The sequence below is a fragment of the Triturus cristatus genome, chromosome 8 (assembly GCF_964204655.1).
Source record: "Triturus cristatus chromosome 8, aTriCri1.1, whole genome shotgun sequence".
Taxonomy (NCBI): domain Eukaryota; kingdom Metazoa; phylum Chordata; class Amphibia; order Caudata; family Salamandridae; genus Triturus; species Triturus cristatus.
This window is the reverse complement of record NC_140591.1, coordinates 737939856-737965201: the sequence shown is the minus strand read 5'-3', so window position 1 is coordinate 737965201 and position 25346 is coordinate 737939856. Positions and strand designations below refer to the sequence as shown.

Below are 25346 nucleotides of genomic sequence, written 5' to 3'. Positions count from 1 at the left end.
TTATTGCGCCTTGCATTCAGAAGGAAGATCTTTAGCTTGAATCTGTGGCCTAGGTATTCACCTTGGTATTTCTTTTGGCACAAAGTGAAGGAGTATTTAAGAGAAAATGCACAATGTGTTTCTTATGTTGTTATGAACAACTTGTTACTCTTTCTCATTAAGCTTCAGCCACTGAAGAAATATATAAATAAGGGCTGACTTCCTGTAAGACGTGTCCAAAGCTGGGACGGAATAAAAGGAGACACTTGTAAATGATAGTGCTATCGTTTGAGAAAGGGTAAGTTGAGACTGACTTTCATGCGTATTCACAGACCAAGCATCATAAAGATACCAGCATGATCTTCATTGCGGGCTTAGAGCCGGTATTAGCTTTTGAGAGGTAAGAGGATTTTGAGGGCTCGTTGGTCTAGGGGTATGATTCTCGCTTTGGGTGCGAGAGGTCCCGGGTTCAAATCCCGGACGAGCCCTTTTCTTGGTACTCTTTTCAAGTTGTTTTGAAGTTTGCGTTTCAAAACCAACATCAATTTTTTCTTTGCAGTAGTGGATAATTCTTTGCTAGAGTCTCATGCTTCAGCCCTGCCCAGTCTGAGCTAATACCAAACATCTGGTCTTGCATGGCATGTACGAGCGTTCAGCTAGGGATGTCGGGCAGGTTGCATGAAAGAAATCTAAAGCCAGAGGCCCATGGAATAGCCAGTTCGGAGCAGTTTCATTACAGAAAAATCAACTGTAGGTATCTGTTTCTGTAGTGTAGTGGTTATCACGTTCGCCTCACACGCGAAAGGTCCCCGGTTCGAAACCGGGCAGAAACAGTTGTTATATTGTGTTGGCTACAATGTTGATAGGTGCCGTTTTGCCATGGAATTGTCCAAGCCCTGAAGATTATTTCATGCAATCTCGTTCCAAGAAAGGGAATTCTCTCAAAACACTAAAGTAATCGGCGTGTGGATGTATCTGTTGGTTCTCAGACCTTGCTTTCAAAAGAGCCCTGCAATCGGTTCACTGCTCACCTAGAACAAGCATTAACATGGAGAATTGTTGGCACCAACAGGAATCTTATTTTAGTGGAGTGTTTCTGGCTTTGAGTGCAGAGGCCCTCGGCTCAATTCCAAGATGATCCTTCTCAAGGTGATGATACAAATGCATTGTCACCTTTACGTTTAATGTCAGAATCATTTATTTCCAGTTGGTGGTGTAAGAATGTTTGCAACAGTATGGCGATTTTTCCTAGCCATGCATGAATGAAAGCATATCACTCGCCTTTAGGTGTTTTTCTAATACATTGATATTTGCATCTTCCTTCCTAGCCTGCATGTTTGACTATCTTACAGGCTGCATGTAATAAGTATCACATCAGGGCCCTTCTTCTACTCAATTCACAACTGTTCTATCACGACATAGATAAGAAAGCTGCATCTGCTTTTGTTGTGTAGTGGTAATCAGGTTTACCTGACGTGTGAAAGCCCCATGCTTTGAAAGTACACAGTAACAAAGAAACCGATGACTTTTATAAAAAGGTGTCATGTGCGTCTCTTACTTTGCACAAAAAGTGCCAGAGATGACTTCATTTGCAGTCACTTGAAAAGTAGGGATTCTCCAATAAATGGTAAATGGTTGAAACAAATCTGAAGAAATGCATGACATACCTGTGTGTGTGTGTGTACGCATGTATGTATATATAGGGAGAGAGAGAGCGTCAATATAAACAGACTTTATTTCAATCAAGCTGTCTTTTCTATCCTTCAGGAGCAGAATGTTCTGATCATCAGCGCTCCAGAATGTAGTGTTTTCTTGGCAAGCATCACATATTGTGATGTGTTAGCTAAAAGTTCCATATCCTAGAGACTGATATATTCCTCTGTACTTGTACCTTGGGGATTCATCAAAACCTGGCATCATAAGCAGCTTTCTACTGCCACAGACTGGACAGCGAAACAATTTAAAATATCCCAGAAAAAGAAAATAAGCATGCTTAATCAGAGCTTTCTGGACAGGAAGGACCTTTGAGCAAGTGAGGAATAAGCACTGCTTTTGTTAATTTGCATAGGCAGAATAGAGACTTCTGGGAAAAGGCCGAAATTACAGTCACAGAAAATGGCTGCATCTATAGAGAACGCTAAGAAGTGTTGGCAGCTTTTCCTCTGACCCTGACCACTTTTACAAGCAATCCTATGATAGTCAGCAGGACCCACCCTAAAAAGGAAGGGGCATCCACTTGGACCCTTTCCACCTTTTCTAAATCTCGCCTGATTGAGCACTGATTGAGCAGATAAGCACATGTCATTCTCATTTCAGAAAGGTATTGGTTAGCTTGCTGCTAGCAGCTCAGTTATGTTATGATGTTAGAGGCTATGCAAGGAATGCTTTAGTCCAGCGATATGCAGTTTTTATTGCGCCTTGCCTTCACCAGGAAGATCTTTAGCTTGAATCTGTGGCCTAGGTATTCACCTTGGTATTTCTTTTGGCACAAAGTGAAGGAGTATTTGAGAGAAAATGCACAATGTGTTTCTTATGTTGTTATGAACAACTTGTTACTCTTTCTCATTAAGCTTCAGCCACTGCAGAAATATATAAATAAGGGCTGACTTCCTGTAAGACGTGTCCAAAGCTGGGACGGAATAAAAGGAGACACTTGTAAATGATAGTGCTATCGTTTGAGAAAGGGTAAGTTGAGACTGACTTTCATGCGTTTTCACAGACCAAGCATCATAAAGATACCAGCATGATCTTCATTGCGGGCTTAGAGCCGGTATTAGCTTTTGAGAGGTAAGAGGATTTTGAGGGCTCGTTGGTCTAGGGGTATGATTCTCGCTTTGGGTGCGAGAGGTCCCGGGTTCAAATCCCGGACGAGCCCTTTTCTTGGTACTCTTTTCAAGTTGTTTTGAAGTTTGCGTTTCAAAACCAACATCAATTTTTTCTTTGCAGTAGTGGATAATTCTTTGCTAGAGTCTCATGCTTCAGCCCTGCCCAGTCTGAGCTAATACCAAACATCTGGTCTTGCATGGCATGTACGAGCGTTCAGCTAGGGATGTCGGGCAGGTTGCATGAAAGAAATCTAAAGCCAGAGGCCCATGGAATAGCCAGTTCGGAGCAGTTTCATTACAGAAAAATCAACTGTAGGTATCTGTTTCTGTAGTGTAGTGGTTATCACGTTCGCCTCACACGCGAAAGGTCCCCGGTTCGAAACCGGGCAGAAACAGTTGTTATATTGTGTTGGCTACAATGTTGATAGGTGCCGTTTTGCCATGGAATTGTCCAAGCCCTGAAGATTATTTCATGCAATCTCGTTCCAAGAAAGGGAATTCTCTCAAAACACTAAAGTAATCGGCGTGTGGATGTATCTGTTGGTTCTCAGACCTTGCTTTCAAAAGAGCCCTGCAATCGGTTCACTGCTCACCTAGAACAAGCATTAACATGGAGAATTGTTGGCACCAACAGGAATCTTATTTTAGTGGAGTGTTTCTGGCTTTGAGTGCAGAGGCCCTCGGCTCAATTCCAAGATGATCCTTCTCAAGGTGATGATACAAATGCATTGTCACCTTTACGTTTAATGTCAGAATCATTTATTTCCAGTTGGTGGTGTAAGAATGTTTGCAACAGTATGGCGATTTTTCCTAGCCATGCATGAATGAAAGCATATCACTCGCCTTTAGGTGTTTTTCTAATACATTGATATTTGCATCTTCCTTCCTAGCCTGCATGTTTGACTATCTTACAGGCTGCATGTAATAAGTATCACATCAGGGCCCTTCTTCTACTCAATTCACAACTGTTCTATCACGACATAGATAAGAAAGCTGCATCTGCTTTTGTTGTGTAGTGGTAATCAGGTTTACCTGACGTGTGAAAGCCCCATGCTTTGAAAGTACACAGTAACAAAGAAACCGATGACTTTTATAAAAAGGTGTCATGTGCGTCTCTTACTTTGCACAAAAAGTGCCAGAGATGACTTCATTTGCAGTCACTTGAAAAGTAGGGATTCTCCAATAAATGGTAAATGGTTGAAACAAATCTGAAGAAATGCATGACATACCTGTGTGTGTGTGTGTACGCATGTATGTATATATAGGGAGAGAGAGAGCGTCAATATAAACAGACTTTATTTCAATCAAGCTGTCTTTTCTATCCTTCAGGAGCAGAATGTTCTGATCATCAGCGCTCCAGAATGTAGTGTTTTCTTGGCAAGCATCACATATTGTGATGTGTTAGCTAAAAGTTCCATATCCTAGAGACTGATATATTCCTCTGTACTTGTACCTTGGGGATTCATCAAAACCTGGCATCATAAGCAGCTTTCTACTGCCACAGACTGGACAGCGAAACAATTTAAAATATCCCAGAAAAAGAAAATAAGCATGCTTAATCAGAGCTTTCTGGACAGGAAGGACCTTTGAGCAAGTGAGGAATAAGCACTGCTTTTGTTAATTTGCATAGGCAGAATAGAGACTTCTGGGAAAAGGCCGAAATTACAGTCACAGAAAATGGCTGCATCTATAGAGAACGCTAAGAAGTGTTGGCAGCTTTTCCTCTGACCCTGACCACTTTTACAAGCAATCCTATGATAGTCAGCAGGACCCACCCTAAAAAGGAAGGGGCATCCACTTGGACCCTTTCCACCTTTTCTAAATCTCGCCTGATTGAGCACTGATTGAGCAGATAAGCACATGTCATTCTCATTTCAGAAAGGTATTGGTTAGCTTGCTGCTAGCAGCTCAGTTATGTTATGATGTTAGAGGCTATGCAAGGAATGCTTTAGTCCAGCGATATGCAGTTTTTATTGCGCCTTGCCTTCACCAGGAAGATCTTTAGCTTGAATCTGTGGCCTAGGTATTCACCTTGGTATTTCTTTTGGCACAAAGTGAAGGAGTATTTGAGAGAAAATGCACAATGTGTTTCTTATGTTGTTATGAACAACTTGTTACTCTTTCTCATTAAGCTTCAGCCACTGCAGAAATATATAAATAAGGGCTGACTTCCTGTAAGACGTGTCCAAAGCTGGGACGGAATAAAAGGAGACACTTGTAAATGATAGTGCTATCGTTTGAGAAAGGGTAAGTTGAGACTGACTTTCATGCGTTTTCACAGACCAAGCATCATAAAGATACCAGCATGATCTTCATTGCGGGCTTAGAGCCGGTATTAGCTTTTGAGAGGTAAGAGGATTTTGAGGGCTCGTTGGTCTAGGGGTATGATTCTCGCTTTGGGTGCGAGAGGTCCCGGGTTCAAATCCCGGACGAGCCCTTTTCTTGGTACTCTTTTCAAGTTGTTTTGAAGTTTGCGTTTCAAAACCAACATCAATTTTTTCTTTGCAGTAGTGGATAATTCTTTGCTAGAGTCTCATGCTTCAGCCCTGCCCAGTCTGAGCTAATACCAAACATCTGGTCTTGCATGGCATGTACGAGCGTTCAGCTAGGGATGTCGGGCAGGTTGCATGAAAGAAATCTAAAGCCAGAGGCCCATGGAATAGCCAGTTCGGAGCAGTTTCATTACAGAAAAATCAACTGTAGGTATCTGTTTCTGTAGTGTAGTGGTTATCACGTTCGCCTCACACGCGAAAGGTCCCCGGTTCGAAACCGGGCAGAAACAGTTGTTATATTGTGTTGGCTACAATGTTGATAGGTGCCGTTTTGCCATGGAATTGTCCAAGCCCTGAAGATTATTTCATGCAATCTCGTTCCAAGAAAGGGAATTCTCTCAAAACACTAAAGTAATCGGCGTGTGGATGTATCTGTTGGTTCTCAGACCTTGCTTTCAAAAGAGCCCTGCAATCGGTTCACTGCTCACCTAGAACAAGCATTAACATGGAGAATTGTTGGCACCAACAGGAATCTTATTTTAGTGGAGTGTTTCTGGCTTTGAGTGCAGAGGCCCTCGGCTCAATTCCAAGATGATCCTTCTCAAGGTGATGATACAAATGCATTGTCACCTTTACGTTTAATGTCAGAATCATTTATTTCCAGTTGGTGGTGTAAGAATGTTTGCAACAGTATGGCGATTTTTCCTAGCCATGCATGAATGAAAGCATATCACTCGCCTTTAGGTGTTTTTCTAATACATTGATATTTGCATCTTCCTTCCTAGCCTGCATGTTTGACTATCTTACAGGCTGCATGTAATAAGTATCACATCAGGGCCCTTCTTCTACTCAATTCACAACTGTTCTATCACGACATAGATAAGAAAGCTGCATCTGCTTTTGTTGTGTAGTGGTAATCAGGTTTACCTGACGTGTGAAAGCCCCATGCTTTGAAAGTACACAGTAACAAAGAAACCGATGACTTTTATAAAAAGGTGTCATGTGCGTCTCTTACTTTGCACAAAAAGTGCCAGAGATGACTTCATTTGCAGTCACTTGAAAAGTAGGGATTCTCCAATAAATGGTAAATGGTTGAAACAAATCTGAAGAAATGCATGACATACCTGTGTGTGTGTGTGTACGCATGTATGTATATATAGGGAGAGAGAGAGCGTCAATATAAACAGACTTTATTTCAATCAAGCTGTCTTTTCTATCCTTCAGGAGCAGAATGTTCTGATCATCAGCGCTCCAGAATGTAGTGTTTTCTTGGCAAGCATCACATATTGTGATGTGTTAGCTAAAAGTTCCATATCCTAGAGACTGATATATTCCTCTGTACTTGTACCTTGGGGATTCATCAAAACCTGGCATCATAAGCAGCTTTCTACTGCCACAGACTGGACAGCGAAACAATTTAAAATATCCCAGAAAAAGAAAATAAGCATGCTTAATCAGAGCTTTCTGGACAGGAAGGACCTTTGAGCAAGTGAGGAATAAGCACTGCTTTTGTTAATTTGCATAGGCAGAATAGAGACTTCTGGGAAAAGGCCGAAATTACAGTCACAGAAAATGGCTGCATCTATAGAGAACGCTAAGAAGTGTTGGCAGCTTTTCCTCTGACCCTGACCACTTTTACAAGCAATCCTATGATAGTCAGCAGGACCCACCCTAAAAAGGAAGGGGCATCCACTTGGACCCTTTCCACCTTTTCTAAATCTCGCCTGATTGAGCACTGATTGAGCAGATAAGCACATGTCATTCTCATTTCAGAAAGGTATTGGTTAGCTTGCTGCTAGCAGCTCAGTTATGTTATGATGTTAGAGGCTATGCAAGGAATGCTTTAGTCCAGCGATATGCAGTTTTTATTGCGCCTTGCCTTCACCAGGAAGATCTTTAGCTTGAATCTGTGGCCTAGGTATTCACCTTGGTATTTCTTTTGGCACAAAGTGAAGGAGTATTTGAGAGAAAATGCACAATGTGTTTCTTATGTTGTTATGAACAACTTGTTACTCTTTCTCATTAAGCTTCAGCCACTGCAGAAATATATAAATAAGGGCTGACTTCCTGTAAGACGTGTCCAAAGCTGGGACGGAATAAAAGGAGACACTTGTAAATGATAGTGCTATCGTTTGAGAAAGGGTAAGTTGAGACTGACTTTCATGCGTATTCACAGACCAAGCATCATAAAGATACCAGCATGATCTTCATTGCGGGCTTAGAGCCGGTATTAGCTTTTGAGAGGTAAGAGGATTTTGAGGGCTCGTTGGTCTAGGGGTATGATTCTCGCTTTGGGTGCGAGAGGTCCCGGGTTCAAATCCCGGACGAGCCCTTTTCTTGGTACTCTTTTCAAGTTGTTTTGAAGTTTGCGTTTCAAAACCAACATCAATTTTTTCTTTGCAGTAGTGGATAATTCTTTGCTAGAGTCTCATGCTTCAGCCCTGCCCAGTCTGAGCTAATACCAAACATCTGGTCTTGCATGGCATGTACGAGCGTTCAGCTAGGGATGTCGGGCAGGTTGCATGAAAGAAATCTAAAGCCAGAGGCCCATGGAATAGCCAGTTCGGAGCAGTTTCATTACAGAAAAATCAACTGTAGGTATATGTTTCTGTAGTGTAGTGGTTATCAAGTTCGCCTCACACGCGAAAGGTCCCCGGTTCGAAACCGGGCAGAAACAGTTGTTATATTGTGTTGGCTACAATGTTGATAGGTGCCGTTTTGCCATGGAATTGTCCAAGCCCTGAAGATTATTTCATGCAATCTCGTTCCAAGAAAGGGAATTCTCTCAAAACACTAAAGTAATCGGCGTGTGGATGTATCTGTTGGTTCTCAGACCTTGCTTTCAAAAGAGCCCTGCAATCGGTTCACTGCTCACCTAGAACAAGCATTAACATGGAGAATTGTTGGCACCAACAGGAATCTTATTTTAGTGGAGTGTTTCTGGCTTTGAGTGCAGAGGCCCTCGGCTCAATTCCAAGATGATCCTTCTCAAGGTGATGATACAAATGCATTGTCACCTTTACGTTTAATGTCAGAATCATTTATTTCCAGTTGGTGGTGTAAGAATGTTTGCAACAGTATGGCGATTTTTCCTAGCCATGCATGAATGAAAGCATATCACTCGCCTTTAGGTGTTTTTCTAATACATTGATATTTGCATCTTCCTTCCTAGCCTGCATGTTTGACTATCTTACAGGCTGCATGTAATAAGTATCACATCAGGGCCCTTCTTCTACTCAATTCACAACTGTTCTATCACGACATAGATAAGAAAGCTGCATCTGCTTTTGTTGTGTAGTGGTAATCAGGTTTACCTGACGTGTGAAAGCCCCATGCTTTGAAAGTACACAGTAACAAAGAAACCGATGACTTTTATAATAAGGTGTCATGTGTGTCTCTTACTTTGCACAAAAAGTGCCAGAGATGACTTCATTTGCAGTCACTTGAAAAGTAGGGATTCTCCAATAAATGGTAAATGGTTGAAACAAATCTGAAGAAATGCATGACATACCTGTGTGTGTGTGTGTATGCATGTATGTATATATAGGGAGAGAGAGAGCGTCAATATAAACAGACTTTATTTCAATCAAGCTGTCTTTTCTATCCTTCAGGAGCAGAATGTTCTGATCATCAGCGCTCCAGAATGTAGTGTTTTCTTGGCAAGCATCACATATTGTGATGTGTTAGCTAAAAGTTCCATATCCTAGAGACTGATATATTCCTCTGTACTTGTACCTTGGGGATTCATCAAAACCTGGCATCATAAGCAGCTTTCTACTGCCACAGACTGGACAGCGAAACAATTTAAAATATCCCAGAAAAAGAAAATAAGCATGCTTAATCAGAGCTTTCTGGACAGGAAGGACCTTTGAGCAAGTGAGGAATAAGCACTGCTTTTGTTAATTTGCATAGGCAGAATAGAGACTTCTGGGAAAAGGCCGAAATTACAGTCACAGAAAATGGCTGCATCTATAGAGAACGCTAAGAAGTGTTGGCAGCTTTTCCTCTGACCCTGACCACTTTTACAAGCAATCCTATGATAGTCAGCAGGACCCACCCTAAAAAGGAAGGGGCATCCACTTGGACCCTTTCCACCTTTTCTAAATCTCGCCTGATTGAGCACTGATTGAGCAGATAAGCACATGTCATTCTCATTTCAGAAAGGTATTGGTTAGCTTGCTGCTAGCAGCTCAGCTCAGTTATGTTATGATGTTAGAGGCTATGCAAGGAATGCTTTAGTCCAGCGATATGCAGTTTTTATTGCGCCTTGCCTTCACCAGGAAGATCTTTAGCTTGAATCTGTGGCCTAGGTATTCACCTTGGTATTTCTTTTGGCACAAAGTGAAGGAGTATTTGAGAGAAAATGCACAATGTGTTTCTTATGTTGTTATGAACAACTTGTTACTCTTTCTCATTAAGCTTCAGCCACTGCAGAAATATATAAATAAGGGCTGACTTCCTGTAAGACGTGTCCAAAGCTGGGACGGAATAAAAGGAGACACTTGTAAATGATAGTGCTATCGTTTGAGAAAGGGTAAGTTGAGACTGACTTTCATGCGTATTCACAGACCAAGCATCATAAAGATACCAGCATGATCTTCATTGCGGGCTTAGAGCCGGTATTAGCTTTTGAGAGGTAAGAGGATTTTGAGGGCTCGTTGGTCTAGGGGTATGATTCTCGCTTTGGGTGCGAGAGGTCCCGGGTTCAAATCCCGGACGAGCCCTTTTCTTGGTACTCTTTTCAAGTTGTTTTGAAGTTTGCGTTTCAAAACCAACATCAATTTTTTCTTTGCAGTAGTGGATAATTCTTTGCTAGAGTCTCATGCTTCAGCCCTGCCCAGTCTGAGCTAATACCAAACATCTGGTCTTGCATGGCATGTACGAGCGTTCAGCTAGGGATGTCGGGCAGGTTGCATGAAAGAAATCTAAAGCCAGAGGCCCATGGAATAGCCAGTTCGGAGCAGTTTCATTACAGAAAAATCAACTGTAGGTATCTGTTTCTGTAGTGTAGTGGTTATCACGTTCGCCTCACACGCGAAAGGTCCCCGGTTCGAAACCGGGCAGAAACAGTTGTTATATTGTGTTGGCTACAATGTTGATAGGTGCCGTTTTGCCATGGAATTGTCCAAGCCCTGAAGATTATTTCATGCAATCTCGTTCCAAGAAAGGGAATTCTCTCAAAACACTAAAGTAATCGGCGTGTGGATGTATCTGTTGGTTCTCAGACCTTGCTTTCAAAAGAGCCCTGCAATCGGTTCACTGCTCACCTAGAACAAGCATTAACATGGAGAATTGTTGGCACCAACAGGAATCTTATTTTAGTGGAGTGTTTCTGGCTTTGAGTGCAGAGGCCCTCGGCTCAATTCCAAGATGATCCTTCTCAAGGTGATGATACAAATGCATTGTCACCTTTACGTTTAATGTCAGAATCATTTATTTCCAGTTGGTGGTGTAAGAATGTTTGCAACAGTATGGCGATTTTTCCTAGCCATGCATGAATGAAAGCATATCACTCGCCTTTAGGTGTTTTTCTAATACATTGATATTTGCATCTTCCTTCCTAGCCTGCATGTTTGACTATCTTACAGGCTGCATGTAATAAGTATCACATCAGGGCCCTTCTTCTACTCAATTCACAACTGTTCTATCACGACATAGATAAGAAAGCTGCATCTGCTTTTGTTGTGTAGTGGTAATCAGGTTTACCTGACGTGTGAAAGCCCCATGCTTTGAAAGTACACAGTAACAAAGAAACCGATGACTTTTATAAAAAGGTGTCATGTGCGTCTCTTACTTTGCACAAAAAGTGCCAGAGATGACTTCATTTGCAGTCACTTGAAAAGTAGGGATTCTCCAATAAATGGTAAATGGTTGAAACAAATCTGAAGAAATGCATGACATACCTGTGTGTGTGTGTGTACGCATGTATGTATATATAGGGAGAGAGAGAGCGTCAATATAAACAGACTTTATTTCAATCAAGCTGTCTTTTCTATCCTTCAGGAGCAGAATGTTCTGATCATCAGCGCTCCAGAATGTAGTGTTTTCTTGGCAAGCATCACATATTGCGATGTGTTAGCTAAAAGTTCCATATCCTAGAGACTGATATATTCCTCTGTACTTGTACCTTGGGGATTCATCAAAACCTGGCATCATAAGCAGCTTTCTACTGCCACAGACTGGACAGCGAAACAATTTAAAATATCCCAGAAAAAGAAAATAAGCATGCTTAATCAGAGCTTTCTGGACAGGAAGGACCTTTGAGCAAGTGAGGAATAAGCACTGCTTTTGTTAATTTGCATAGGCAGAATAGAGACTTCTGGGAAAAGGCCGAAATTACAGTCACAGAAAATGGCTGCATCTATAGAGAACGCTAAGAAGTGTTGGCAGCTTTTCCTCTGACCCTGACCACTTTTACAAGCAATCCTATGATAGTCAGCAGGACCCACCCTAAAAAGGAAGGGGCATCCACTTGGACCCTTTCCACCTTTTCTAAATCTCGCCTGATTGAGCACTGATTGAGCAGATAAGCACATGTCATTCTCATTTCAGAAAGGTATTGGTTAGCTTGCTGCTAGCAGCTCAGTTATGTTATGATGTTAGAGGCTATGCAAGGAATGCTTTAGTCCAGCGATATGCAGTTTTTATTGCGCCTTGCATTCAGCAGGAAGATCTTTAGCTTGAATCTGTGGCCTAGGTATTCACCTTGGTATTTCTTTTGGCACAAAGTGAAGGAGTATTTGAGAGAAAATGCACAATGTGTTTCTTATGTTGTTATGAACAACTTGTTACTCTTTCTCATTAAGCTTCAGCCACTGCAGAAATATATAAATAAGGGCTGACTTCCTGTAAGACGTGTCCAAAGCTGGGACGGAATAAAAGGAGACACTTGTAAATGATAGTGCTATCGTTTGAGAAAGGGTAAGTTGAGACTGACTTTCATGCGTTTTCACAGACCAAGCATCATAAAGATACCAGCATGATCTTCATTGCGGGCTTAGAGCCGGTATTAGCTTTTGAGAGGTAAGAGGATTTTGAGGGCTCGTTGGTCTAGGGGTATGATTCTCGCTTTGGGTGCGAGAGGTCCCGGGTTCAAATCCCGGACGAGCCCTTTTCTTGGTACTCTTTTCAAGTTGTTTTGAAGTTTGCGTTTCAAAACCAACATCAATTTTTTCTTTGCAGTAGTGGATAATTCTTTGCTAGAGTCTCATGCTTCAGCCCTGCCCAGTCTGAGCTAATACCAAACATCTGGTCTTGCATGGCATGTACGAGCGTTCAGCTAGGGATGTCGGGCAGGTTGCATGAAAGAAATCTAAAGCCAGAGGCCCATGGAATAGCCAGTTCGGAGCAGTTTCATTACAGAAAAATCAACTGTAGGTATCTGTTTCTGTAGTGTAGTGGTTATCAAGTTCGCCTCACACGCGAAAGGTCCCCGGTTCGAAACCGGGCAGAAACAGTTGTTATATTGTGTTGGCTACAATGTTGATAGGTGCCGTTTTGCCATGGAATTGTCCAAGCCCTGAAGATTATTTCATGCAATCTCGTTCCAAGAAAGGGAATTCTCTCAAAACACTAAAGTAATCGGCGTGTGGATGTATCTGTTGGTTCTCAGACCTTGCTTTCAAAAGAGCCCTGCAATCGGTTCACTGCTCACCTAGAACAAGCATTAACATGGAGAATTGTTGGCACCAACAGGAATCTTATTTTAGTGGAGTGTTTCTGGCTTTGAGTGCAGAGGCCCTCGGCTCAATTCCAAGATGATCCTTCTCAAGGTGATGATACAAATGCATTGTCACCTTTACGTTTAATGTCAGAATCATTTATTTCCAGTTGGTGGTGTAAGAATGTTTGCAACAGTATGGCGATTTTTCCTAGCCATGCATGAATGAAAGCATATCACTCGCCTTTAGGTGTTTTTCTAATACATTGATATTTGCATCTTCCTTCCTAGCCTGCATGTTTGACTATCTTACAGGCTGCATGTAATAAGTATCACATCAGGGCCCTTCTTCTACTCAATTCACAACTGTTCTATCACGACATAGATAAGAAAGCTGCATCTGCTTTTGTTGTGTAGTGGTAATCAGGTTTACCTGACGTGTGAAAGCCCCATGCTTTGAAAGTACACAGTAACAAAGAAACCGATGACTTTTATAAAAAGGTGTCATGTGCGTCTCTTACTTTGCACAAAAAGTGCCAGAGATGACTTCATTTGCAGTCACTTGAAAAGTAGGGATTCTCCAATAAATGGTAAATGGTTGAAACAAATCTGAAGAAATGCATGACATACCTGTGTGTGTGTGTGTACGCATGTATGTATATATAGGGAGAGAGAGAGCGTCAATATAAACAGACTTTATTTCAATCAAGCTGTCTTTTCTATCCTTCAGGAGCAGAATGTTCTGATCATCAGCGCTCCAGAATGTAGTGTTTTCTTGGCAAGCATCACATATTGTGATGTGTTAGCTAAAAGTTCCATATCCTAGAGACTGATATATTCCTCTGTACTTGTACCTTGGGGATTCATCAAAACCTGGCATCATAAGCAGCTTTCTACTGCCACAGACTGGACAGCGAAACAATTTAAAATATCCCAGAAAAAGAAAATAAGCATGCTTAATCAGAGCTTTCTGGACAGGAAGGACCTTTGAGCAAGTGAGGAATAAGCACTGCTTTTGTTAATTTGCATAGGCAGAATAGAGACTTCTGGGAAAAGGCCGAAATTACAGTCACAGAAAATGGCTGCATCTATAGAGAACGCTAAGAAGTGTTGGCAGCTTTTCCTCTGACCCTGACCACTTTTACAAGCAATCCTATGATAGTCAGCAGGACCCACCCTAAAAAGGAAGGGGCATCCACTTGGACCCTTTCCACCTTTTCTAAATCTCGCCTGATTGAGCACTGATTGAGCAGATAAGCACATGTCATTCTCATTTCAGAAAGGTATTGGTTAGCTTGCTGCTAGCAGCTCAGCTCAGTTATGTTATGATGTTAGAGGCTATGCAAGGAATGCTTTAGTCCAGCGATATGCAGTTTTTATTGCGCCTTGCCTTCACCAGGAAGATCTTTAGCTTGAATCTGTGGCCTAGGTATTCACCTTGGTATTTCTTTTGGCACAAAGTGAAGGAGTATTTGAGAGAAAATGCACAATGTGTTTCTTATGTTGTTATGAACAACTTGTTACTCTTTCTCATTAAGCTTCAGCCACTGCAGAAATATATAAATAAGGGCTGACTTCCTGTAAGACGTGTCCAAAGCTGGGACGGAATAAAAGGAGACACTTGTAAATGATAGTGCTATCGTTTGAGAAAGGGTAAGTTGAGACTGACTTTCATGCGTATTCACAGACCAAGCATCATAAAGATACCAGCATGATCTTCATTGCGGGCTTAGAGCCGGTATTAGCTTTTGAGAGGTAAGAGGATTTTGAGGGCTCGTTGGTCTAGGGGTATGATTCTCGCTTTGGGTGCGAGAGGTCCCGGGTTCAAATCCCGGACGAGCCCTTTTCTTGGTACTCTTTTCAAGTTGTTTTGAAGTTTGCGTTTCAAAACCAACATCAATTTTTTCTTTGCAGTAGTGGATAATTCTTTGCTAGAGTCTCATGCTTCAGCCCTGCCCAGTCTGAGCTAATACCAAACATCTGGTCTTGCATGGCATGTACGAGCGTTCAGCTAGGGATGTCGGGCAGGTTGCATGAAAGAAATCTAAAGCCAGAGGCCCATGGAATAGCCAGTTCGGAGCAGTTTCATTACAGAAAAATCAACTGTAGGTATCTGTTTCTGTAGTGTAGTGGTTATCACGTTCGCCTCACACGCGAAAGGTCCCCGGTTCGAAACCGGGCAGAAACAGTTGTTATATTGTGTTGGCTACAATGTTGATAGGTGCCGTTTTGCCATGGAATTGTCCAAGCCCTGAAGATTATTTCATGCAATCTCGTTCCAAGAAAGGGAATTCTCTCAAAACACTAAAGTAATCGGCGTGTGGATGTATCTGTTGGTTCTCAGACCTTGCTTTCAAAAGAGCCCTGCAATCGGTTCACTGCTCACCTAGAACAAGCATTAACATGGAGAATTGTTGGCACCAACAGGAATCTTATTTTAGTGGAGTGTTTCTGGCTTTGAGTGCAGAGGCCCTCGGCTCAATTCCAAGATGATCCTTCTCAAGGTGATGATACAAATGCATTGTCACCTTTACGTTTAATGTCAGAATCATTTATTTCCAGTTGGTGGTGTAAGAATGTTTGCAACAGTATGGCGATTTTTCCTAGCCATGCATGAATGAAAGCATATCACTCGCCTTTAGGTGTTTTTCTAATACATTGATATTTGCATCTTCCTTCCTAGCCTGCATGTTTGACTATCTTACAGGCTGCATGTAATAAGTATCACATCAGGGCCCTTCTTCTACTCAATTCACAACTGTTCTATCACGACATAGATAAGAAAGCTGCATCTGCTTTTGTTGTGTAGTGGTAATCAGGTTTACCTGACGTGTGAAAGCCCCATGCTTTGAAAGTACACAGTAACAAAGAAACCGATGACTTTTATAAAAAGGTGTCATGTGCGTCTCTTACTTTGCACAAAAAGTGCCAGAGATGACTTCATTTGCAGTCACTTGAAAAGTAGGGATTCTCCAATAAATGGTAAATGGTTGAAACAAATCTGAAGAAATGCATGACATACCTGTGTGTGTGTGTGTACGCATGTATGTATATATAGGGAGAGAGAGAGCGTCAATATAAACAGACTTTATTTCAATCAAGCTGTCTTTTCTATCCTTCAGGAGCAGAATGTTCTGATCATCAGCGCTCCAGAATGTAGTGTTTTCTTGGCAAGCATCACATATTGCGATGTGTTAGCTAAAAGTTCCATATCCTAGAGACTGATATATTCCTCTGTACTTGTACCTTGGGGATTCATCAAAACCTGGCATCATAAGCAGCTTTCTACTGCCACAGACTGGACAGCGAAACAATTTAAAATATCCCAGAAAAAGAAAATAAGCATGCTTAATCAGAGCTTTCTGGACAGGAAGGACCTTTGAGCAAGTGAGGAATAAGCACTGCTTTTGTTAATTTGCATAGGCAGAATAGAGACTTCTGGGAAAAGGCCGAAATTACAGTCACAGAAAATGGCTGCATCTATAGAGAACGCTAAGAAGTGTTGGCAGCTTTTCCTCTGACCCTGACCACTTTTACAAGCAATCCTATGATAGTCAGCAGGACCCACCCTAAAAAGGAAGGGGCATCCACTTGGACCCTTTCCACCTTTTCTAAATCTCGCCTGATTGAGCACTGATTGAGCAGATAAGCACATGTCATTCTCATTTCAGAAAGGTATTGGTTAGCTTGCTGCTAGCAGCTCAGTTATGTTATGATGTTAGAGGCTATGCAAGGAATGCTTTAGTCCAGCGATATGCAGTTTTTATTGCGCCTTGCATTCAGCAGGAAGATCTTTAGCTTGAATCTGTGGCCTAGGTATTCACCTTGGTATTTCTTTTGGCACAAAGTGAAGGAGTATTTGAGAGAAAATGCACAATGTGTTTCTTATGTTGTTATGAACAACTTGTTACTCTTTCTCATTAAGCTTCAGCCACTGCAGAAATATATAAATAAGGGCTGACTTCCTGTAAGACGTGTCCAAAGCTGGGACGGAATAAAAGGAGACACTTGTAAATGATAGTGCTATCGTTTGAGAAAGGGTAAGTTGAGACTGACTTTCATGCGTTTTCACAGACCAAGCATCATAAAGATACCAGCATGATCTTCATTGCGGGCTTAGAGCCGGTATTAGCTTTTGAGAGGTAAGAGGATTTTGAGGGCTCGTTGGTCTAGGGGTATGATTCTCGCTTTGGGTGCGAGAGGTCCCGGGTTCAAATCCCGGACGAGCCCTTTTCTTGGTACTCTTTTCAAGTTGTTTTGAAGTTTGCGTTTCAAAACCAACATCAATTTTTTCTTTGCAGTAGTGGATAATTCTTTGCTAGAGTCTCATGCTTCAGCCCTGCCCAGTCTGAGCTAATACCAAACATCTGGTCTTGCATGGCATGTACGAGCGTTCAGCTAGGGATGTCGGGCAGGTTGCATGAAAGAAATCTAAAGCCAGAGGCCCATGGAATAGCCAGTTCGGAGCAGTTTCATTACAGAAAAATCAACTGTAGGTATCTGTTTCTGTAGTGTAGTGGTTATCAAGTTCGCCTCACACGCGAAAGGTCCCCGGTTCGAAACCGGGCAGAAACAGTTGTTATATTGTGTTGGCTACAATGTTGATAGGTGCCGTTTTGCCATGGAATTGTCCAAGCCCTGAAGATTATTTCATGCAATCTCGTTCCAAGAAAGGGAATTCTCTCAAAACACTAAAGTAATCGGCGTGTGGATGTATCTGTTGGTTCTCAGACCTTGCTTTCAAAAGAGCCCTGCAATCGGTTCACTGCTCACCTAGAACAAGCATTAACATGGAGAATTGTTGGCACCAACAGGAATCTTATTTTAGTGGAGTGTTTCTGGCTTTGAGTGCAGAGGCCCTCGGCTCAATTCCAAGATGATCCTTCTCAAGGTGATGATACAAATGCATTGTCACCTTTACGTTTAATGTCAGAATCATTTATTTCCAGTTGGTGGTGTAAGAATGTTTGCAACAGTATGGCGATTTTTCCTAGCCATGCATGAATGAAAGCATATCACTCGCCTTTAGGTGTTTTTCTAATACATTGATATTTGCATCTTCCTTCCTAGCCTGCATGTTTGACTATCTTACAGGCTGCATGTAATAAGTATCACATCAGGGCCCTTCTTCTACTCAATTCACAACTGTTCTATCACGACATAGATAAGAAAGCTGCATCTGCTTTTGTTGTGTAGTGGTAATCAGGTTTACCTGACGTGTGAAAGCCCCATGCTTTGAAAGTACACAGTAACAAAGAAACCGATGACTTTTATAATAAGGTGTCATGTGTGTCTCTTACTTTGCACAAAAAGTGCCAGAGATGACTTCATTTGCAGTCACTTGAAAAGTAGGGATTCTCCAATAAATGGTAAATGGTTGAAACAAATCTGAAGAAATGCATGACATACCTGTGTGTGTGTGTGTATGCATGTATGTATATATAGGGAGAGAGAGAGCGTCAATATAAACAGACTTTATTTCAATCAAGCTGTCTTTTCTATCCTTCAGGAGCAGAATGTTCTGATCATCAGCGCTCCAGAATGTAGTGTTTTCTTGGCAAGCATCACATATTGTGATGTGTTAGCTAAAAGTTCCATATCCTAGAGACTGATATATTCCTCTGTACTTGTACCTTGGGGATTCATCAAAACCTGGCATCATAAGCAGCTTTCTACTGCCACAGACTGGACAGCGAAACAATTTAAAATATCCCAGAAAAAGAAAATAAGCATGCTTAATCAGAGCTTTCTGGACAGGAAGGACATTTGAGCAAGTGAGGAATAAGCACTGCTTTTGTTAATTTGCATAGGCAGAATAGAGACTTCTGGGAAAAGGCCGAAATTATAGTCACAGAAAATGGCTGCATCTATAGAGAACGCTAAGAAGTGTTGGCAGCTTTTCCTCTGACCCTGACCACTTTTACAAGCAATCCTATGATAGTCAGCAGGACCCACCCTAAAAAGGAAGGGGCATCCACTTGGACCCTTTCCACCTTTTCTAAATCTCGCCTGATTGAGCACTGATTGAGCAGATAAGCACATGTCATTCTCATTTCAGAAAGGTATTGGTTAGCTTGCTGCTAGCAGCTCAGTTATGTTATGATGTTAGAGGCTATGCAAGGAATGCTTTAGTCCAGCGATATGCAGTTTTTATTGCGCCTTGCATTCAGCAGGAAGATCTTTAGCTTGAATCTGTGGCCTAGGTATTCACCTTGGTATTTCTTTTGGCACAAAGTGAAGGAGTATTTGAGAGAAAATGCACAATGTGTTTCTTATGTTGTTATGAACAACTTGTTACTCTTTCTCATTAAGCTTCAGCCACTGCAGAAATATATAAATAAGGGCTGACTTCCTGTAAGACGTGTCCAAAGCTGGGACGGAATAAAAGGAGACACTTGTAAATGATAGTGCTATCGTTTGAGAAAGGGTAAGTTGAGACTGACTTTCATGCGTTTTCACAGACCAAGCATCATAAAGATACCAGCATGATCTTCATTGCGGGCTTAGAGCCGGTATTAGCTTTTGAGAGGTAAGAGGATTTTGAGGGCTCGTTGGTCTAGGGGTATGATTCTCGCTTTGGGTGCGAGAGGTCCCAGGTTCAAATCCCGGACGAGCCCTTTTCTTGGTACTCTTTTCAAGTTGTTTTGAAGTTTGCGTTTCAAAACCAACATCAATTTTTTCTTTGCAGTAGTGGATAATTCTTTGCTAGAGTCTCATGCTTCAGCCCTGCCCAGTCTGAGCTAATACCAAACATCTGGTCTTGCATGGCATGTACGAGCGTTCAGCTAGGGATGTCGGGCAGGTTGCATGAAAGAAATCTAAAGCCAGAGGCCCATGGAATAGCCAGTTCGGAGCAGTTTCATTACAGAAAAATCAACTGTAGGTATCTGTTTCTGTAGTGTAGTGGTTATCAAGTTCGCCTCACACGCGAAAGGTCCCCGGTTCGAAACCGGGCAGAAACAGTTGTTATATTGTGTTGGCTACAATGTTGATAGGTGCCGTTTTGCCATGGAATTGTCCAAGCCCTGAAGATTATTTCATGCAATCTCGTTCCAAGAAAGGGAATTCTCTCAAAACACTAAAGTAATCGGCGTGTGGATGTATCTGTTGGTTCTCAGACCTTGCTTTCAAAAGAGCCCTGCAATCGGTTCACTGCTCACCTAGAACAAGCATTAACATGGAGAATTGTTGGCACCAACAGGAATCTTATTTTAGTGGAGTGTTTCTGGCTTTGAGTGCAGAGGCCCTCGGCTCAATTCCAAGATGATCCTTCTCAAGGTGATGATACAAATGCATTGTCACCTTTACGTTTAATGTCAGAATCATTTATTTCCAGTTGGTGGTGTAAGAATGTTTGCAACAGTATGGCGATTTTTCCTAGCCATGCATGAATGAAAGCATATCACTCGCCTTTAGGTGTTTTTCTAATACATTGATATTTGCATCTTCCTTCCTAGCCTGCATGTTTGACTATCTTACAGGCTGCATGTAATAAGTATCACATCAGGGCCCTTCTTCTACTCAATTCGCAACTGTTCTATCACGACATAGATAAGAAAGCTGCATCTGCTTTTGTTGTGTAGTGGTAATCAGGTTTACCTGACGTGTGAAAGCCCCATGCTTTGAAAGTACACAGTAACAAAGAAACCGATGACTTTTATAATAAGGTGTCATGTGTGTCTCTTACTTTGCACAAAAAGTGCCAGAGATGACTTCATTTGCAGTCACTTGAAAAGTAGGGATTCTCCAATAAATGGTAAATGGTTGAAACAAATCTGAAGAAATGCATGACATACCTGTGTGTGTGTGTGTATGCATGTATGTATATATAGGGAGAGAGAGAGCGTCAATATAAACAGACTTTATTTCAATCAAGCTGTCTTTTCTATCCTTCAGGAGCAGAATGTTCTGATCATCAGCGCTCCAGAATGTAGTGTTTTCTTGGCAAGCATCACATATTGTGATGTGTTAGCTAAAAGTTCCATATCCTAGAGACTGATATATTCCTCTGTACTTGTACCTTGGGGATTCATCAAAACCTGGCATCATAAGCAGCTTTCTACTGCCACAGACTGGACAGCGAAACAATTTAAAATATCCCAGAAAAAGAAAATAAGCATGCTTAATCAGAGCTTTCTGGACAGGAAGGACCTTTGAGCAAGTGAGGAATAAGCACTGCTTTTGTTAATTTGCATAGGCAGAATAGAGACTTCTGGGAAAAGGCCGAAATTACAGTCACAGAAAATGGCTGCATCTATAGAGAACGCTAAGAAGTGTTGGCAGCTTTTCCTCTGACCCTGACCACTTTTACAAGCAATCCTATGATAGTCAGCAGGACCCACCCTAAAAAGGAAGGGGCATCCACTTGGACCCTTTCCACCTTTTCTAAATCTCGCCTGATTGAGCACTGATTGAGCAGATAAGCACATGTCATTCTCATTTCAGAAAGGTATTGGTTAGCTTGCTGCTAGCAGCTCAGCTCAGTTATGTTATGATGTTCGAGGCTATGCAAGGAATGCTTTAGTCCAGCGATATGCAGTTTTTATTGCGCCTTGCCTTCACCAGGAAGATCTTTAGCTTGAATCTGTGGCCTAGGTATTCACCTTGGTATTTCTTTTGGCACAAAGTGAAGGAGTATTTGAGAGAAAATGCACAATGTGTTTCTTATGTTGTTATGAACAACTTGTTACTCTTTCTCATTAAGCTTCAGCCACTGCAGAAATATATAAATAAGGGCTGACTTCCTGTAAGACGTGTCCAAAGCTGGGACGGAATAAAAGGAGACACTTGTAAATGATAGTGCTATCGTTTGAGAAAGGGTAAGTTGAGACTGACTTTCATGCGTATTCACAGACCAAGCATCATAAAGATACCAGCATGATCTTCATTGCGGGCTTAGAGCCGGTATTAGCTTTTGAGAGGTAAGAGGATTTTGAGGGCTCGTTGGTCTAGGGGTATGATTCTCGCTTTGGGTGCGAGAGGTCCCGGGTTCAAATCCCGGACGAGCCCTTTTCTTGGTACTCTTTTCAAGTTGTTTTGAAGTTTGCGTTTCAAAACCAACATCAATTTTTTCTTTGCAGTAGTGGATAATTCTTTGCTAGAGTCTCATGCTTCAGCCCTGCCCAGTCTGAGCTAATACCAAACATCTGGTCTTGCATGGCATGTACGAGCGTTCAGCTAGGGATGTCGGGCAGGTTGCATGAAAGAAATCTAAAGCCAGAGGCCCATGGAATAGCCAGTTCGGAGCAGTTTCATTACAGAAAAATCAACTGTAGGTATCTGTTTCTGTAGTGTAGTGGTTATCACGTTCGCCTCACACGCGAAAGGTCCCCGGTTCGAAACCGGGCAGAAACAGTTGTTATATTGTGTTGGCTACAATGTTGATAGGTGCCGTTTTGCCATGGAATTGTCCAAGCCCTGAAGATTATTTCATGCAATCTCGTTCCAAGAAAGGGAATTCTCTCAAAACACTAAAGTAATCGGCGTGTGGATGTATCTGTTGGTTCTCAGACCTTGCTTTCAAAAGAGCCCTGCAATCGGTTCACTGCTCACCTAGAACAAGCATTAACATGGAGAATTGTTGGCACCAACAGGAATCTTATTTTAGTGGAGTGTTTCTGGCTTTGAGTGCAGAGGCCCTCGGCTCAATTCCAAGATGATCCTTCTCAAGGTGATGATACAAATGCATTGTCACCTTTACGTTTAATGTCAGAATCATTTATTTCCAGTTGGTGGTGTAAGAATGTTTGCAACAGTATGGCGATTTTTCCTAGCCATGCATGAATGAAAGCATATCACTCGCCTTTAGGTGTTTTTCTAATACATTGATATTTGCATCTTCCTTCCTAGCCTGCATGTTTGACTATCTTACAGGCTGCATGTAATAAGTATCACATCAGGGCCCTTCTTCTACTCAATTCACAACTGTTCTATCACGACATAAATAAGAAAGCTGCATCTGCTTTTGTTGTGTAGTGGTAATCAGGTTTACCTGACGTGTGAAAGCCCCATGCTTTGAAAGTACACAGTAACAAAGAAACCGATGACTTTTATAAAAAGGTGTCATGTGCGTCTCTTACTTTGCACAAAAAGTGCCAGAGATGACTTCATTTGCAGTCACTTGAAAAGTAGGGATTCTCCAATAAATGGTAAATGGTTGAAACAAATCTGAAGAAATGCATGACATACCTGTGTGTGTGTGTGTACGCATGTATGTATATATAGGGAGAGAGAGAGCGTCAATATAAACAGACTTTATTTCAATCAAGCTGTCTTTTCTATCCTTCAGGAGCAGAATGTTCTGATCATCAGCGCTCCAGAATGTAGTGTTTTCTTGGCAAGCATCACATATTGCGATGTGTTAGCTAAAAGTTCCATATCCTAGAGACTGATATATTCCTCTGTACTTGTACCTTGGGGATTCATCAAAACCTGGCATCATAAGCAGCTTTCTACTGCCACAGACTGGACAGCGAAACAATTTAAAATATCCCAGAAAAAGAAAATAAGCATGCTTAATCAGAGCTTTCTGGACAGGAAGGACCTTTGAGCAAGTGAGGAATAAGCACTGCTTTTGTTAATTTGCATAGGCAGAATAGAGACTTCTGGGAAAAGGCCGAAATTACAGTCACAGAAAATGGCTGCATCTATAGAGAACGCTAAGAAGTGTTGGCAGCTTTTCCTCTGACCCTGACCACTTTTACAAGCAATCCTATGATAGTCAGCAGGACCCACCCTAAAAAGGAAGGGGCATCCACTTGGACCCTTTCCACCTTTTCTAAATCTCGCCTGATTGAGCACTGATTGAGCAGATAAGCACATGTCATTCTCATTTCAGAAAGGTATTGGTTAGCTTGCTGCTAGCAGCTCAGTTATGTTATGATGTTAGAGGCTATGCAAGGAATGCTTTAGTCCAGCGATATGCAGTTTTTATTGCGCCTTGCATTCAGCAGGAAGATCTTTAGCTTGAATCTGTGGCCTAGGTATTCACCTTGGTATTTCTTTTGGCACAAAGTGAAGGAGTATTTGAGAGAAAATGCACAATGTGTTTCTTATGTTGTTATGAACAACTTGTTACTCTTTCTCATTAAGCTTCAGCCACTGCAGAAATATATAAATAAGGGCTGACTTCCTGTAAGACGTGTCCAAAGCTGGGACGGAATAAAAGGAGACACTTGTAAATGATAGTGCTATCGTTTGAGAAAGGGTAAGTTGAGACTGACTTTCATGCGTATTCACAGACCAAGCATCATAAAGATACCAGCATGATCTTCATTGCGGGCTTAGAGCCGGTATTAGCTTTTGAGAGGTAAGAGGATTTTGAGGGCTCGTTGGTCTAGGGGTATGATTCTCGCTTTGGGTGCGAGAGGTCCCGGGTTCAAATCCCGGACGAGCCCTTTTCTTGGTACTCTTTTCAAGTTGTTTTGAAGTTTGCGTTTCAAAACCAACATCAATTTTTTCTTTGCAGTAGTGGATAATTCTTTGCTAGAGTCTCATGCTTCAGCCCTGCCCAGTCTGAGCTAATACCAAACATCTGGTCTTGCATGGCATGTACGAGCGTTCAGCTAGGGATGTCGGGCAGGTTGCATGAAAGAAATCTAAAGCCAGAGGCCCATGGAATAGCCAGTTCGGAGCAGTTTCATTACAGAAAAATCAACTGTAGGTATCTGTTTCTGTAGTGTAGTGGTTATCACGTTCGCCTCACACGCGAAAGGTCCCCGGTTCGAAACCGGGCAGAAACAGTTGTTATATTGTGTTGGCTACAATGTTGATAGGTGCCGTTTTGCCATGGAATTGTCCAAGCCCTGAAGATTATTTCATGCAATCTCGTTCCAAGAAAGGGAATTCTCTCAAAACACTAAAGTAATCGGCGTGTGGATGTATCTGTTGGTTCTCAGACCTTGCTTTCAAAAGAGCCCTGCAATCGGTTCACTGCTCACCTAGAACAAGCATTAACATGGAGAATTGTTGGCACCAACAGGAATCTTATTTTAGTGGAGTGTTTCTGGCTTTGAGTGCAGAGGCCCTCGGCTCAATTCCAAGATGATCCTTCTCAAGGTGATGATACAAATGCATTGTCACCTTTACGTTTAATGTCAGAATCATTTATTTCCAGTTGGTGGTGTAAGAATGTTTGCAACAGTATGGCGATTTTTCCTAGCCATGCATGAATGAAAGCATATCACTCGCCTTTAGGTGTTTTTCTAATACATTGATATTTGCATCTTCCTTCCTAGCCTGCATGTTTGACTATCTTACAGGCTGCATGTAATAAGTATCACATCAGGGCCCTTCTTCTACTCAATTCACAACTGTTCTATCACGACATAGATAAGAAAGCTGCATCTGCTTTTGTTGTGTAGTGGTAATCAGGTTTACCTGACGTGTGAA

At 41.8% G+C, this 25346-nt stretch overlaps 17 non-coding genes across 17 annotated transcripts; all 17 read left to right on the top strand.

Moving 5' to 3' along the window:
* Positions 1–395: 395 nt before the first annotated feature.
* Positions 396–467, top strand: TRNAP-UGG (transfer RNA proline (anticodon UGG)). The gene has a single exon. It is a non-coding gene; the product is annotated as a tRNA-Pro (tRNA).
* A 272-nt stretch (positions 468–739) lies between these two features.
* Positions 740–812, top strand: TRNAV-CAC (transfer RNA valine (anticodon CAC)). The gene has a single exon. It is a non-coding gene; the product is annotated as a tRNA-Val (tRNA).
* Positions 813–2782: 1970 nt separating this feature from the next.
* Positions 2783–2854, top strand: TRNAP-UGG (transfer RNA proline (anticodon UGG)). The gene has a single exon. It is a non-coding gene; the product is annotated as a tRNA-Pro (tRNA).
* Positions 2855–3126: 272 nt separating this feature from the next.
* On the top strand, positions 3127–3199 carry TRNAV-CAC (transfer RNA valine (anticodon CAC)). Its single transcript has one exon. It is a non-coding gene; the product is annotated as a tRNA-Val (tRNA).
* Positions 3200–5169: 1970 nt separating this feature from the next.
* On the top strand, positions 5170–5241 carry TRNAP-UGG (transfer RNA proline (anticodon UGG)). Its single transcript has one exon. It is a non-coding gene; the product is annotated as a tRNA-Pro (tRNA).
* A 272-nt stretch (positions 5242–5513) lies between these two features.
* TRNAV-CAC (transfer RNA valine (anticodon CAC)) lies at positions 5514–5586 on the top strand. Its single transcript has one exon. It is a non-coding gene; the product is annotated as a tRNA-Val (tRNA).
* A 1970-nt stretch (positions 5587–7556) lies between these two features.
* Positions 7557–7628, top strand: TRNAP-UGG (transfer RNA proline (anticodon UGG)). Its single transcript has one exon. It is a non-coding gene; the product is annotated as a tRNA-Pro (tRNA).
* A 2320-nt stretch (positions 7629–9948) lies between these two features.
* Positions 9949–10020, top strand: TRNAP-UGG (transfer RNA proline (anticodon UGG)). The gene has a single exon. It is a non-coding gene; the product is annotated as a tRNA-Pro (tRNA).
* Positions 10021–10292: 272 nt separating this feature from the next.
* TRNAV-CAC (transfer RNA valine (anticodon CAC)) lies at positions 10293–10365 on the top strand. Its single transcript has one exon. It is a non-coding gene; the product is annotated as a tRNA-Val (tRNA).
* A 1970-nt stretch (positions 10366–12335) lies between these two features.
* TRNAP-UGG (transfer RNA proline (anticodon UGG)) lies at positions 12336–12407 on the top strand. The gene has a single exon. It is a non-coding gene; the product is annotated as a tRNA-Pro (tRNA).
* A 2320-nt stretch (positions 12408–14727) lies between these two features.
* Positions 14728–14799, top strand: TRNAP-UGG (transfer RNA proline (anticodon UGG)). Its single transcript has one exon. It is a non-coding gene; the product is annotated as a tRNA-Pro (tRNA).
* A 272-nt stretch (positions 14800–15071) lies between these two features.
* Positions 15072–15144, top strand: TRNAV-CAC (transfer RNA valine (anticodon CAC)). The gene has a single exon. It is a non-coding gene; the product is annotated as a tRNA-Val (tRNA).
* A 1970-nt stretch (positions 15145–17114) lies between these two features.
* On the top strand, positions 17115–17186 carry TRNAP-UGG (transfer RNA proline (anticodon UGG)). The gene has a single exon. It is a non-coding gene; the product is annotated as a tRNA-Pro (tRNA).
* A 4707-nt stretch (positions 17187–21893) lies between these two features.
* On the top strand, positions 21894–21965 carry TRNAP-UGG (transfer RNA proline (anticodon UGG)). The gene has a single exon. It is a non-coding gene; the product is annotated as a tRNA-Pro (tRNA).
* Positions 21966–22237: 272 nt separating this feature from the next.
* On the top strand, positions 22238–22310 carry TRNAV-CAC (transfer RNA valine (anticodon CAC)). The gene has a single exon. It is a non-coding gene; the product is annotated as a tRNA-Val (tRNA).
* A 1970-nt stretch (positions 22311–24280) lies between these two features.
* On the top strand, positions 24281–24352 carry TRNAP-UGG (transfer RNA proline (anticodon UGG)). Its single transcript has one exon. It is a non-coding gene; the product is annotated as a tRNA-Pro (tRNA).
* A 272-nt stretch (positions 24353–24624) lies between these two features.
* TRNAV-CAC (transfer RNA valine (anticodon CAC)) lies at positions 24625–24697 on the top strand. The gene has a single exon. It is a non-coding gene; the product is annotated as a tRNA-Val (tRNA).
* Positions 24698–25346: the final 649 nt, after the last annotated feature.